The following is a 13,736-nucleotide window of genomic DNA, read 5'->3' as shown; positions in this document are numbered from 1 at the left end:
CAGAAGCCAAGTACAACCAGCAGAAGGAGCATATGACAAACCAAGCACCCCACCCATCCGTCCCTCCAACCACCATCTGCCCCACCTGTGACAGAAACTGCAGATCCCGCATTGGTCTCATCGGTCACGTTAGAACTCACATTCGTGTGGAAGCAAGTGAGCTTCGACTCCGGGGGACTGCCTAAGAAGAGAAGAATTTTCTGACCTCAGTCTTTTCATTAATTTAACTCCGTGTAATACTGCTATGCTTTAGGTTGAAATAATGATCCCTCTCAGACAGCTCCCTTCAAAGCTGAAAAGCCCACATGTCTCCAGTTTTTCCTTAACTCTGTCCTCTAACATTATGGATCAGTCTTGTGGGTCTTTCCTATTACCTTCACGGTCTAAAGGTCTCCCTCACGTCTGTGACCAGAAGTGAACATATTATTAAACTTATGGTCTGACCACTGCACAGTATAATTTACGGTATTCTGACTTGTACTCTACGGTTTGGGATTTATACTTCAACAGGGTATTTTCTTTGTTGATTGTTGCTCCATGTGATTGGGTATGCTGAACACAGAGTCTACCAATACCCTGTATCACTTCCAACTTCAGATTTAGCTATCTGAACACTATTCAAGTACAAAGATCACGCATTTTTTATATCCATATGCAATACTTCACACTTGTTCATATTAAATATGAAGTGCCACTGGTCTCCTCACTAAAATATTTTTGTAACTCATTCTGTAGTTCTGTTGCAACCTCCTCTGATTCAGTGGTAATACACAGTAGTCAAAACCAGGGTGCAAAGTGTCCTGGGGCAGCTCTATCTTGAAGAAATGTTTGCAATATAATTAGACATGTGTTTTTGTTTTTGCATGTCACATGATTGGGGTGAAAACTAAAATTGAGGAGAACGAATTTGCATAATATGATTAGTAAATAAATGAGAATTGAGTAAAATGCACAGATTTCGGAAAGCGTGCAAGAGCGGGAGCAACGGTAAACCAGTCAAGAGCACGAGACAGCCGAGCAGCGGGACTTCGGAAAGGCCGCGAGAGCGGGAGGAGCGGCAAACCTTTAAACAGGTAGCCGGAACAGCACCAACGGTACTGGGGGGAGGGGAAAGAAGTAAAAAATAAATCAAGGTGTGACGTCACAGGAAAGCAGGGAACTGATTGGTTGGTCAGCATTTCTCTCTTTTTCGTGGGCATTGGTTTAAATTAAGAGCCGGGATTAAAAACGAAACATTCAAAACTTGGAAAACTTAATTAGTTAAATTACATACATTACAGATGGCAGGGGAAGCGATGTGTTACTGCTGCAGCATGTGGGAGTTGGTGGACACCAGTTTGATTCACAGTAACGGTTGGCTGCTCGAAGAACTTCGTCTCCCTGTTGATGAGCTGGAGTCTGAGCTTCAAACACTGCGATACAGCAGGGAGGGGGAGAGTTACCGTGACGCTGTGCTCCACCAAAGAGTCACACCCCTTCAGTTAAATAATTCAAATCTGGTCCATGGTCAGGGACAGGAGGGTGTGACTACAAGTGAGCCAAGTATGGGAACCCAGAATGTAGTGATGGAGCCTCAACCCTTGCAATTGTGTAACACGTACGAGGTTCTTGCTCACTGTGTGGACAAGAGCAGGGGTTGCAGGGAGGATGAGCAAACTGATCACAGCACATGGTACAAGTGGGGGGAAACAAAAAGAAATGTGGTAGTGGTAGGGGACAGTATAGTTATGGGGATAAATACTGTTCTCTGCAGCCGAGAGCATGAGTCCCGAAGGCTGTGTTGCCTGCCCGGTGCCAGGTTAAGGACATCTCCTCTGGGCTGGAGAGAAACTTGGAGTGGGAGGGGAAAGATCCAGTTGTCGTGGTCCACGTAGGTACCAACGACATAGGTAATACAAAGAAAGAGGTTCTACTGAGGGAGTATGAGCAGCTAGGAGCTAACTTAAAAAGCAGAACCACAAAGGTAATAATTTCTGGATTGCTACCTGAGCCAGGAGCAAATTTGCATAGGGTAAATAAGATCAGAGAGATGAACACGTGGCTCAAAGACTGGTGTGGGAGAAATGGGTTTCAATTCATGGGGACTGGCAGCAGTACTGGGAGCTGTTTCATCGGGACAGGCTGCATTTGAACCAGGCTGGGACCAGTGTCCTGGCGAATCGAATAACTAGGGTGTTAGGTAGGGCTTTAAACTAATTAGTGGCGGGGGAGGGATCCGGTGAGCGGAAATTAAAAAAGTCAAAGAGAAAGGAGAAGGCAATAGTGCAGGGTAGCGATAGGGGTAATGATAACCAGAGTGTGATAGGAAGGGACAGAGCGTATACACATAGGAGTGTATCAGAAAGTGGGGTCAAAGTAGAGAAAAATGGTAAAAAGACAAAATTGAAAGCTCTTTATCTGAATGCACGCAGCATTCGGAACAAGATAGATGAGTTGATGGCACAAATAGAAATAAATGGGTATGATCCGATAGCCATTAAAGAGACGTGGTTGCAAGGTGACCAAGGCTGGGAACTGAATATTATGAGGTATTTGCCATTTCGGAAGGATAGACAGAAAGGAAAAGGAGACACGATAGCTCTGTTAATAAAGGATAAAATCAGTGCAGTACTGAGAAATGATACTGGCTCAGAAAATCGAGATGTAGAATCAGTTTGGGTGGAGATAAGAAATAATAAGAGAAAGAAATCACTGGTGGGAATGGTCTACACAGGAGAACAGAGTATAAATCAAGAAATAATGGAAGCATGTAAGAAAGGTACAGCAATAATCATGGGGGATTTTAATCTTATTACAGATTGGACAATTCAAATTGGCAAAGGTAGCCTTGAGGAAGAGTTCACAGAGTGTATCCGGGATGGTTTCTTAGAACAATACGTTGTGAAACCAACCAGGGAACAGGCTATTTGTGATCCGTTAATGAGTAATAGGACTGGATTAATTAATGATCTCATAGTAAAGGATCATCTTAGGAAGAGTGATCATAGCATGGTAAAATTGGATAAAGTGGACTGGGAAAATAGATTAAAGTGTAGGATGGTTGATGAACAGTGGTGTACATTTAAGGAGATATTTCACAACTCTCAAGAAAAATATATTCCAGTGAGGAAGGGTGTAAAAGAAAAGATAGTCATCCGTGGCTAACTAAAAAAATAAAGGACAGTATCCAATTAAATACAAGGGCATACAATGTGACTAAAACTAGTGGGAGGACAGAAGAAGGAGGACACAAAAAATCTGCAAAAGGACATAGACAGGCTAAGTGAGTGTCCTTTGCACTTTGTCACATCCCCCAAATAAATCTAGAGTCTAGAACCCAAGGGAGTGGAAGCGATTCGAATTGCTCAAGTTGGTCAGAAGGGAACCTGACCCCCTCATAGAGACCACCCCCTTACAGGAGACTAGAACTAGAGGGCATAATCTTAGAATAAGGGGCCACCCATTTAAAACTGAGATGAGGAGAAATGTTTTCTCTCAGAGGGTTATGGATCTGTGGAATTCGATGCCTTAGAGAGCTGTGGGAGCTGGGACATTGAATAAATTTAAGACAGAAATAGACAGTTTCTTAAACGATAAGGGAATAAGGGGTTATGGAGAGCGGGCAGGGAAGTGGACCTGAGTCCATGATCGGATCAGCCATGTTCGTATTAAATGGCGGAGCGGGTTCGAGGGATGGTATGGCCTACTCCTGCTCCTATTTCTTATGTTCTTATGTAATTTCAAATTCAGTTTGAGGATGAGAACGAGGTCTCAAACTAGTGTACTGAACTTAAATAAAGGCAATTACAAAGGTATGAAGGCAGAGTTGGCTAAAGTGAACTAGGAAAATAAATTAAAGGGTAAGACGGTAGATAACCAGTGGCAAACATTTAAGGAGATATTTCATAACTCTTAGCAAAGATATATTCCAGTGAGAAAGAAAGACTCTAAGAGAAGAATGAACCATCCCTGGCTAACTAAGGAAGTAAAGGATGGTATCAAATTGAAAACAAAGGCATACAATGTTGCGAAGAATAGTGGAAGGCCAGAGTATTGGGAATTTTTTAGAAACCAGCAAAGGACTAAAAAAATGAAAGCGAGAGAAGATAGTTTATGAGAGTAAACTAGCAAGAAATACAAAGACAGACAGTAAGAGCTTCTACAGGTATATAAAAAGGAAGAGTTTAACTAAAGTAAACGTTGGTCCCTCAGAGGATGTGACTGGGGAATTATTAATGGGAAACAAGAAAATGGCAGAGACTTTGAATAAATATTTTGTATCTTCAAGGTAGAATACACTAAAAGCATCCCAATAATGGATAATCAAGGGGCTAGCTGAGGGGTGAATCAATCACTATCACTAGAGAAAAAGTACTAGGCAAACTAATGGGACTAAAGGTGGACAAGTCCCCTGGACTTGATGGCCAGCATCCTAGGATCTTAAAAGAAGTAGCTGCAGAAATAGTGGATGCATTGGCTGTAATCTACCAAAATTCCCTGGATTCTGGATGTTTCCTATCGTGGGGGAATTTAGAACTGGGGGCATAGTCTCAGAATTTAAAACGGAAATGCATAAGAATTTGTTCTCCCAGAGGGTCGTGAATCTTTGGAATTCTCTACCCCAGAGAGCTGTGGAGGCTGGGTCATTGAATAATTTTAAGGTGGAGATGGATAGATTTTTGAAGGATAAGGGAGTCAAGGGTTATGGGGAGAGGGCAGGGAAGTGGAGTTGAGGCCAAGCTCAGATCTTATTGAATTGCGGAGCAGGCCCGAGGGGCCAGGTGGCCTACTCCTGCTCTTATGTAAAAATTCTCAAAATATCATGCCCCAAAGAATCAGAAAGGAGTACCTCATAATATTTTAAAGTAAAAACTGGTCATCAATTTGGAACTAATAATCAATGTAACTGTTTATCTATACCACTTTGTTTGCTTTCAGATTCTGATACAAGAGAAAAGCAAAAATTATGTCAAATTAATTTTTCAAACCACATTTAACTGTCACTACAAATGGAAGCAGGCAATTTAAAAACTAAATAGGTCTTCTCTTTCTCTGTATTGTAATGTATTAATAAGCATCACAATCAGAGGGAAGAACCAATATAACAAATAGGCCTTCTAATGTTCCCAAGCAGTTATAAATCCACATAAATTACACACTGACTGAACAGTACACCACTGTGCATGCTCTCTTGTATCTTAACAGCTGGCGTGGTTTACAAAATGTTTTCTCTTGTTAAAAGTCAGATCGATTGCCAATGAACTTTATACATACTTTCCTCTTTCTCCTCTACTACTATTCCATTATTTAATTTCAAATATTTTTGGGAAGGAATTTTGAGTTGAGTTCCCTGGAATGATGTTTCATAACTGCCAGAACTCAGCAGACTAATTGTTTCAAGCATCTTATAGATTTACGTGGATATTGGTAACAATCCTGCAGGATCATAGCATAGGGTAAATTTCCTGAACTACTTTGCCAGTTGCGCCATAGGGGATACTTACCCGCCTGTTACGACACACATGATAATCAATGGCCAGGAAAATTTGCTGGTTCAAAGCATTGCCACACAAAGTTAAAATCACTCTGGCTCTTACGTGTCCAAAATCCACCATGATCGCAATAGCTGCAATTTCAACCTGTTCTCCTGAGCAGGCAGCAAGCGCCAACTGGGTTCTTCTTTACATATGCATGTTGAAACCCGATGACATAACTCAGGCCTGAGTGAGGCCCATGATTTTGGGGAGAGTTGAAACTAGATTGGCAGGGGGATGGGAACTTGAAAATAGATTCAGTAGGGAGGGAGGGGAGCAAAGCTGAAATTAGAAAGCAAAAATAAAGAAAGTGAGTTTGAAGAAGAGAGGAAACAAGCAGGAAAAAAGGTAAAAAAAACAAATTTAAAAGCTCTTTGTCGAAATGCACGTAGCATTCGTAACAAAATAGATGAGTTGACGGCACAAATAGATATAAATGGGTATGATTCGATAGCCATTACAGAGACGTGGTTGCAAGGTGACCAAGACTGGGAACTAAATATTCAGGGGTACTTGACAATTCGGAAAGACAGACAGACAGGAAAAGGAGGTGGGGTAGCTCTGTTGATAAAAGGATGGAATCATTGCAATAGTGAGAAATGATATTGGCTCAAATGATCAGGATGTTGAAACAGTTTGGGTGGAGATAAGGAATAATAAGGGGAAAAGGTCACTGGTGGACGTAGTCTATAGGCCCCCTAACAGTAGCAACTCTGTCGGTTGGAGTATAAACCAGGAAATAGTGGGGACTTGTAATAAGGGAACAGCAATAATCATGGGTGATTTTAACCTCCATATTGATTGGACAAATCAAATTGGTCTGGGTAGCCTTGAGGAAGAGTTCATAGAGTGCATAAAGGACGGGTTCCTTGAGCAGTATGTAACGGAACCAACCAGGGGGAAGGCTATCTTAGATCTGGTCCAGTGTAATGGGACACGATTAATAAACAATCTCCTAGTAAAGGATCCCCTTGGAATGAGTGATCATAGCATGATTGAATTTAAAATTCAGATGGAGGATGAGAAAGTTAGATCTCAAACCATCATACTAAGCTTAAATAAAGGAGACTACAGAGGTATGAGGGCACAGTTGGCTAAAGTGGACTGGGAAAATAGATTAAAGTGTAGGACGGTTGATGAACAGTGGTGTACATTTAAGGAGATATTGCACAACTCTCACGAAAAATATATTCTAGTGAGGAGGAAAAGGTGTAAAAGAAAAGATAGTCATCCGTGGCTAACTAAAAAAATAAAGGACGGTATCCAATTAAAAACAACAGCATACAAAGTGGCCAGAATTAGTGGCAGGACAGAAGATTGGGAAGCTTTTAAAAGCCAGCAAAGAATGACTAAAAAAATGATTAAGAAAGGGAAGATAGACTATGAAAGTAAACTAGCACGAAATATAATAACAGATAGTAAGGGTTTCTATAGGTATATAAAAAGAAAAAGAGTGGCTAAAGTAAACGTTGGTCCCTTAGAGGATGAGACCAGGGAATTAGTAATGGGGAACATGGAGATGGCAGAAACTCTGAACAAATATTTTGTATCAGTCTTTACGGTAGAGGACATTAACAATATTCCAACAGTGGATAGTCAAGGGGCTACAGAGGGGGAGGAACTTAACACAATCACAATTACTAAGGAGGTAGTACTCAGTAAGATAATGGGACTAATGGCTGATAAATCCCTTGGACCCGATGGCTTGCATACTAGGGTCTTAAGAGAAGTAGCGGCAGGGATCGTGGATGCATTGGTTGTAATTTACCAACATTCCGTGGATTCTGGGGAGGTCCCAGCAGATTGGAAAACTGCAAATGTAACACCCCTATTTAAAAAAGGCAGACAAAAAGCAGGAAACTATAGACTAGTTAGCCTAACATCTGTGGTTGGGAAAATGTTGGAGTCCATTATTAAAGAAGCCGTAGCAAGACATTTGGAAAAACATAATTCAGTCAGGCAGAGTCAGCATGAATTTATGAAAGGGAAGTCATGTTTGACAAATTTGCTGGAATTCTTTGTGAGGTTGCGTTCAATGAGACTACTGGCCGAGACCTCCTGTGCCACTTCCCTCCACATGGCCTTGAAGACCTGGGGCAATGGCCTCCTTCCACTTGCAGGGAACAGCACTTCCCTCCTTTGTCCCACTGCCTCCTCCAATCCTGCGTCATTAAACCTACAAGCACTCATCCTTCGGTGTGGATTAGAAGCAGCCATAGCCATGAGGTCTCTAAGTTGGTGTCAGGTCGAGTTCAGTTGGAAGAATGGTGAAAATGAGCAGCTGCAGCTTGATAGAACCTCCCCTTTAAGAGCTGGAATGAGCCAGTGTGAAGGATTGAAGGATAATTGCTGAATACAAGTCACCTGAAATTTGGCCGCGCTGTGGTGGTAGCGCCCCACAGAGGTCATTAGCACTTGATTTACCGCACCCCCCTCCCTCCCTGGGGCGCTAAAGTCCAATTTAACAGTTAAGATTCTTTTGTGCCTGGCGCTAAATTTTCAAAATTTAAAAAGTTAGCATGTGTTACTGAATTTCACCCCTCTTTCTTTAAAACTTTTTCTAGTATAATTATTTTGTCACAATAGTAGATAATGTTGTTCAACCTAAAATAGATGAATATTGTCCACTAATTCACCAGAAAGCCAGCTTTAAATAAAGCAATTTACAAGCCTTCACAGAACAGTAACATATAAAAAACAATAGCTCACATGAAAAAGCCCTTCCAATATAAACTTTCACATGAGCTCAGAGAGCCACAAAGCATCCTAGTGCAAGCTACAAAGTCATGTAGCAGTCAGCAATTCAAGGTAAAATTATTGATGGTTTTGAAGCATCCCAAATGTAGTATTTCATGCGTGAATATAGAGAATTTAGTGGCCTAAATACTGTGTTAATATGCTTGGGTAATATTTGAAAATGGTAGTCATTTATTTTGTCACAAGTGCTTGTAAAATACACTTACTGATGTTGCACAACAAAACACTGAATCGGTAACAATTAACTCTGAGCTCAAAGAACAATAATCACTAGGGTTTAAAAAAACCCAGAAAATGTAACACTTTGTACTTATTATATGAAACAGGATACATATTGCAGATGTGAAAAAGCAACAAACAATTTTAGGGTTCAAGTGAGGTTTATTCAAACTTTGCCCTCCCAAGTCTGCAACATCTAAACCCATTTATAGGGCCCAAGTTTCGGCCTCAGTTGCTCCTGATTTTTTGGAGCAACTGGTGTAGAACGGAGTATCTTAGAAATTCAACTTATCGGCATTTAGTTTGCTCCAGTTCTAGTCAGTTAGAACAGTTTCACTTTGGAACAGAATTTTTTTTCAAAAGGGGGCGTGTCCGGCCACTTACGCCTGTTTTCAAAGTTTCGGCAGTGAAAACTTACTCCAAACTAACTTAGAATGGAGTAAGTGAAGATTTTTGTACGCTCGAAAAAACCTTGTCTACACTTTAGAAAATCAGGCGTAGGTTACAAATTAGGCGTAGGGAACGAGGGGGGGGGGGGGGGGGAGGGAAGTCATTAAATTTTACAATCAATCCTTATTTATACTTATACAAATATTATACAAATAAATCCAACCTGAATAAAAATTTATAAGCAAAGAAAAGATTAAATAAACCATGTTCCTACCTGTGTGAAAGTGCTTCAGGCAGGCCTTTCATGTTGGAGAAAGGCAGGGGTGTGGCGTCAGTGTCTCGACGGCAGCCCCAACAGCGGCAGCAAGCAGCCTTCGAGCTGAGCTGCTGTGCTGCAGGCAGGCCTTCATTCTGTTAGTGGCTGGCCGGCAGCCGAAGGATCAACACCGGACGCACGCAGCTTTTCAAGGGGGTTGAGGCCATTCGGCCACGCTTAAGGGGCGGCGTCAGTGGCTCGACGGCAGCCGAGTCCTTTTAAAAATGGCCGAGTGCTAATGTTTGTTTGACACTGCGCGTGCGCGCACACTCCAACGCGCACGCGCAGGGTTGCCGGCACCACGTTGGCTCATTTAAATTGGACCCGCCCACTACTTACAGAATCGGCGCGAGTGTTTGGCTCCACCCACGGCTGTGAAGAGCGCGCCGCGCCAAGCTGAGATTGAGCTCCGAGGAGCCGGAGAATATTGAAGTTTTTTTCTAGCGCACTTTTAGGCGCAAAGAACAGGCGTCCAGCTCGGAGGTGGGCCGTTTTCGGCGCGGTCCAAAACTTGGGGCCATGGTATTATTGTCTTCAATTTTCTTAACTATCCATGATATATTCTATAGATCAGAAGGCCCTTTGTATGATGTCATCTTTTGATGCTATACAAAGCCGTTGTTATAATGCAACAAATATTCTAGAAAGCTGTATATAACTTCATAAAAGATGCAGTCTTGAACAATCTTCACTGTACTAGAGTTAACTGTTATTCATGAAGGCTGCTAAATCTATCTTGTGCGCTATGAATAAAATACCCTGGTAGCTAGCATGTGAGAATATGCATATTTTCTTCAAACCATACAGGCACTGCTCCTGATAACTACTCGATTCCCTTTATAATCAACTCAACGTGACACAACCCCAGTTTTTTTTATGAAAGGCAAGTGCGAGCCGAAAGAAATGAAAGCAATAACCTGCAACAATTTATAGAATTACTGGGATGCAAAGGTTTTGAGCTTGTATGTTCATTATCAATATACAACTCAGACAAAAAATAGTCAGCAATTCACTGAATAATTCTACAGCAAGGAATTGTACCATTGGTTGCTGAGCAATTATACATAATCATACACAATTCCCACAAATACATCAGTGATGCAGATCGTCAAGAGAAAAGGGCAAACATAAAAGCCAAATTTGCAAACGTTCCCTTCACATTTTTACTTTCAGATTGTGATCATTTAAAACATTTGTTGCCATGCAGCGTTCGTATTACAATGTGGGAGAATTAGGACATGCTACTGCGATCATTGAGTAGGATTTATATTACATGAGTGAAGACAATCATAAATCATCAGCAATCCATTCAAATCAACATTACAACTGTAATATAAATTGTATCCTGCAGTTCATTTTTATTTTCACAAGTGCATAATGCGTTACTATTGAACTAGAACATCATAGAAAAAATTGTTTGGCATTGCTCCATGAATGTCAACTAAATGTGATTATAAATGACATGCATCACAACACCACAAAGGTAGAGAAAATCTCCTAATCCCAACGGTACTTCAGGAGTTCATACTTCCACAAAATTAAGAGACAAGTAGTCTTGGCTACTTTCATGTTGTCGGCCAGTCAAAGGCAACAGTCTTAAGAGTAGTGCTTGGTCTGGGGAGACCCAAGTGGGAATAGTAATATAAACTGAATAAATCTAGTGTTTATATTTTTAAAAATGTGTCAGCTGTGTATGTTGAGTATCATCTGCAACAAAACCATTGGTTGCAGGAGGTGGCCTGGCTCTGTGACCACACCCTTCCTGAAGCGCAGTCTTCGAACACACTGTTCCTCAGGGAAATTGATGTAGGAGAACTGCTGCCGGAATACCCTGAGAGTATAAGGCCTCCTATTGAGAGCCCTGTTCGCCCTCCTCCCTCTGGCCACATTTTGCTGTCTTTCTCTCTGCCTAAGTTGCCTCTGACAGTGGCGTTGGAACACGAGGTCCAGTACCAGCACAGCCCCATTAAATGATATAAATGTTGGACTTTCAAATCTGCCATCAATGAAAGTCAGGAATCTTAAGCAACCAGAATAGAAAACATAGAAAATAGGTGCAGGAGCAGGCCATTCGGCCCTTTTGAGCCTGCACCACCATTCAATAAGATCATGGCTGATCATGCAACTTCAATACCCCACTCCTGCCTTCTCTCCATACCCCCTGATCCCTTTAGCCATAAGGGCCACATCTAACTTCCTTTTGAATATATCCAACGAACTGGACAACAACTTTCTGTGGTAGAGAATTCGAAAAGGTTCACAATTCTCTGGGTGAAAAAGTTTCTCCTCATCTCGGTCCTAGATGGCTTACCCCTTATCCTAAGACTGTGACCCCTGGTTCTGGACTTCCCTAACATCGGGAACATTCTTCCTGCATCTAACCTGTCCAATCCCGTCAGAATTTTATATGCTTCTCATCCTCTCTCATTCTTCTAAATTCCCGTGAATATAAGTCTAGTCGATCCAGTCTTTCTTCATATGTCAGTCCTGCCATCCTGGGAATCAGTCTGGTGAACCTTCGCTGCACTCCCTCAATAGCAAGAATGTCCTTCCTCAGATTAGGAGACCAAAACTGCACACAATACTCAAGGTGTGGTCTCACCAAGGCCCTGCACAACTGCAGCAAGACCTCCCTGCTCCGATACTCAAATCCTCTTGCTGTGAAGGCCAACATGCCATTTGCCTTCTTTACTGCCTGCTGTACCTACATGCCTACCTTCAATGACTGATCTACCATGACACTCAGGTCTTGTTGCATCTCCCCTTTTACTAGTCTGTCACCATTCAGATAATAATCTGCCTTCCTGTTTTTGCCACCACATTAACGATTTGGATGAAGGAATTGAGTGTAATATCTCCAAGTTTGCAGATGACACTAAGCTGGGTGGCAGTGTGAACTATGAGGAGGATGCTAAGAGGCTGCAGGGTGACTTGGACAGGTTAGGTGAGTGGTCAAGCGCATGGCAGATGCAGTATAATGTGGATAAATGTGAGGTTATCCATTTTGGGGGCAAAAACACGAAGGCAGAATATTATCTGAATGGCGGCAGATTAGGAAAAGGGGAGGTGCAACGAGACCTGGGTGCCATGGTTCATCAGTCATTGAAGGTTGGCATGCAGGTACAACGGGCGGTGAAGAAGGCAAATGGTATGTTGGCCTTCATAGCTAGGGGATTTGAGTATAGGAACAGGGAGATCTTACTGCAGTTGTACAGGGCCTTAGTGAGGCCTCACCTGGAATATTGTGTTCAATTTTGGTTTCCTAATCTGAGGAAGGACGTTCTTGCTATTGAGGGAGTGCAGCGAAGGTTCACCAGACTGATTCCAGGGATGGCTGGACTGTCTTATGAGGAGAGACTGGATCAACTGGGCCTTTATTCACTGGAGTTTAGAAAAATGAGAGGGGATCTCATAGAAATGTATAAGATTCTGACGGGACTGGACAGGTTAGATGCGGGAAGAATGTTCCCGATGTTGGGGAAGTCCAGAACCAGGGGACATAATCTTAGGATAAGGGGTAGGCTTATTAGGACAGAGATGAGGAGAAACTTCTTCACTCAGAGAGTTGTTAACCTGTGGAATTCCCTGCCTCAGAAAATTGTTGATGCCAGTTCATTGGATATATTCAAGAAGGAGTTAGATATGGCCCTTACGGCTAAGGGGATCAAGGGGTATGGAGAGCAAGCAGGATAAAGTACTGAGGGAATGATCAGCCATGATCTTATTGAATGGCGGTGCAGGCTTGAAGGGCCGAATGGCCTACTCCTGCACCTATTTTCTATGTTTCTGTGTTTCTAAAATGGGTAACCTCACATTTATCCACATTATACTGCATCTGCCATGTATTTGCCACTCACCTAACCTGTCCAAGTCACCCTGTAGCCTCTTAGCATCCTCCTCACAGCTCACACTGCCACCCAGCTTAGTGTCATCTGCAAACTAGGAGATGTTACATTCAATTCCTTCGTCTAAATCATTAATATATATTGTAAATTATACTTCAACTGCAAATCAGTGAAATCTGTCAAAATGCCTGTCTGCCTAAGTGGAACTAAGCAACAACCATTATTGGCCGACTAAAACTTTACCCAATGCTGGCTCTTTTAAATAGCCCTCCTCCAGCCGACATCCGACTGAAATACAACAGCAGAAGCTTTCGTTGTCAGTGCCAGACGCTAAACCAGGGGGTGAGGCTGCGCACTGCGATGACGTGTTACCTGCACCAAATTTAGTGGGAGGCGCCGTTCTCGCCTTCCCCGGGCAAAAACTCATCCCCGGGGGCGCTAACGGGAGGTTCGAAGTAGCCCAATTTCTGCCCCCTTGAATTTAAAATCTTTCCAAAACATTTAGGGCTGTAATTTCGGGTTTTTGAGCGAAAATGTAAGTGATTTGTGAAAATTACCGTTTTCGCTGCGTTATCGATTTTAGGCTGAACTTGGGGTCTATGCCAGCTGCAAAGGGAGGCGAGGCACAATTATTCGCGGCACAAAACGCGATACACGCCAACTTTAGTGCGGGGTTGGGAGCGCTGTGAGAGAGGC

The 13,736-nt window shown here is 42.4% G+C and overlaps 1 protein-coding gene across 4 annotated transcripts in view; it reads right to left on the bottom strand.

The window, feature by feature from the left end:
• Positions 1-13,736, bottom strand: part of fancc (FA complementation group C) — a 330,390-nt gene that overhangs the window by 149,226 nt on the left and 167,428 nt on the right. The gene's annotated exons all lie outside the window — the stretch shown is intronic.

The sequence above is a fragment of the Pristiophorus japonicus genome, chromosome 1, assembly GCF_044704955.1.
Source record: "Pristiophorus japonicus isolate sPriJap1 chromosome 1, sPriJap1.hap1, whole genome shotgun sequence".
NCBI classification, from domain to species: Eukaryota; Metazoa; Chordata; class Chondrichthyes; family Pristiophoridae; genus Pristiophorus; species Pristiophorus japonicus.
The sequence above is the reverse complement of the archived record's forward strand: the minus strand, read 5'-3'. Positions and strand labels throughout refer to the sequence as shown.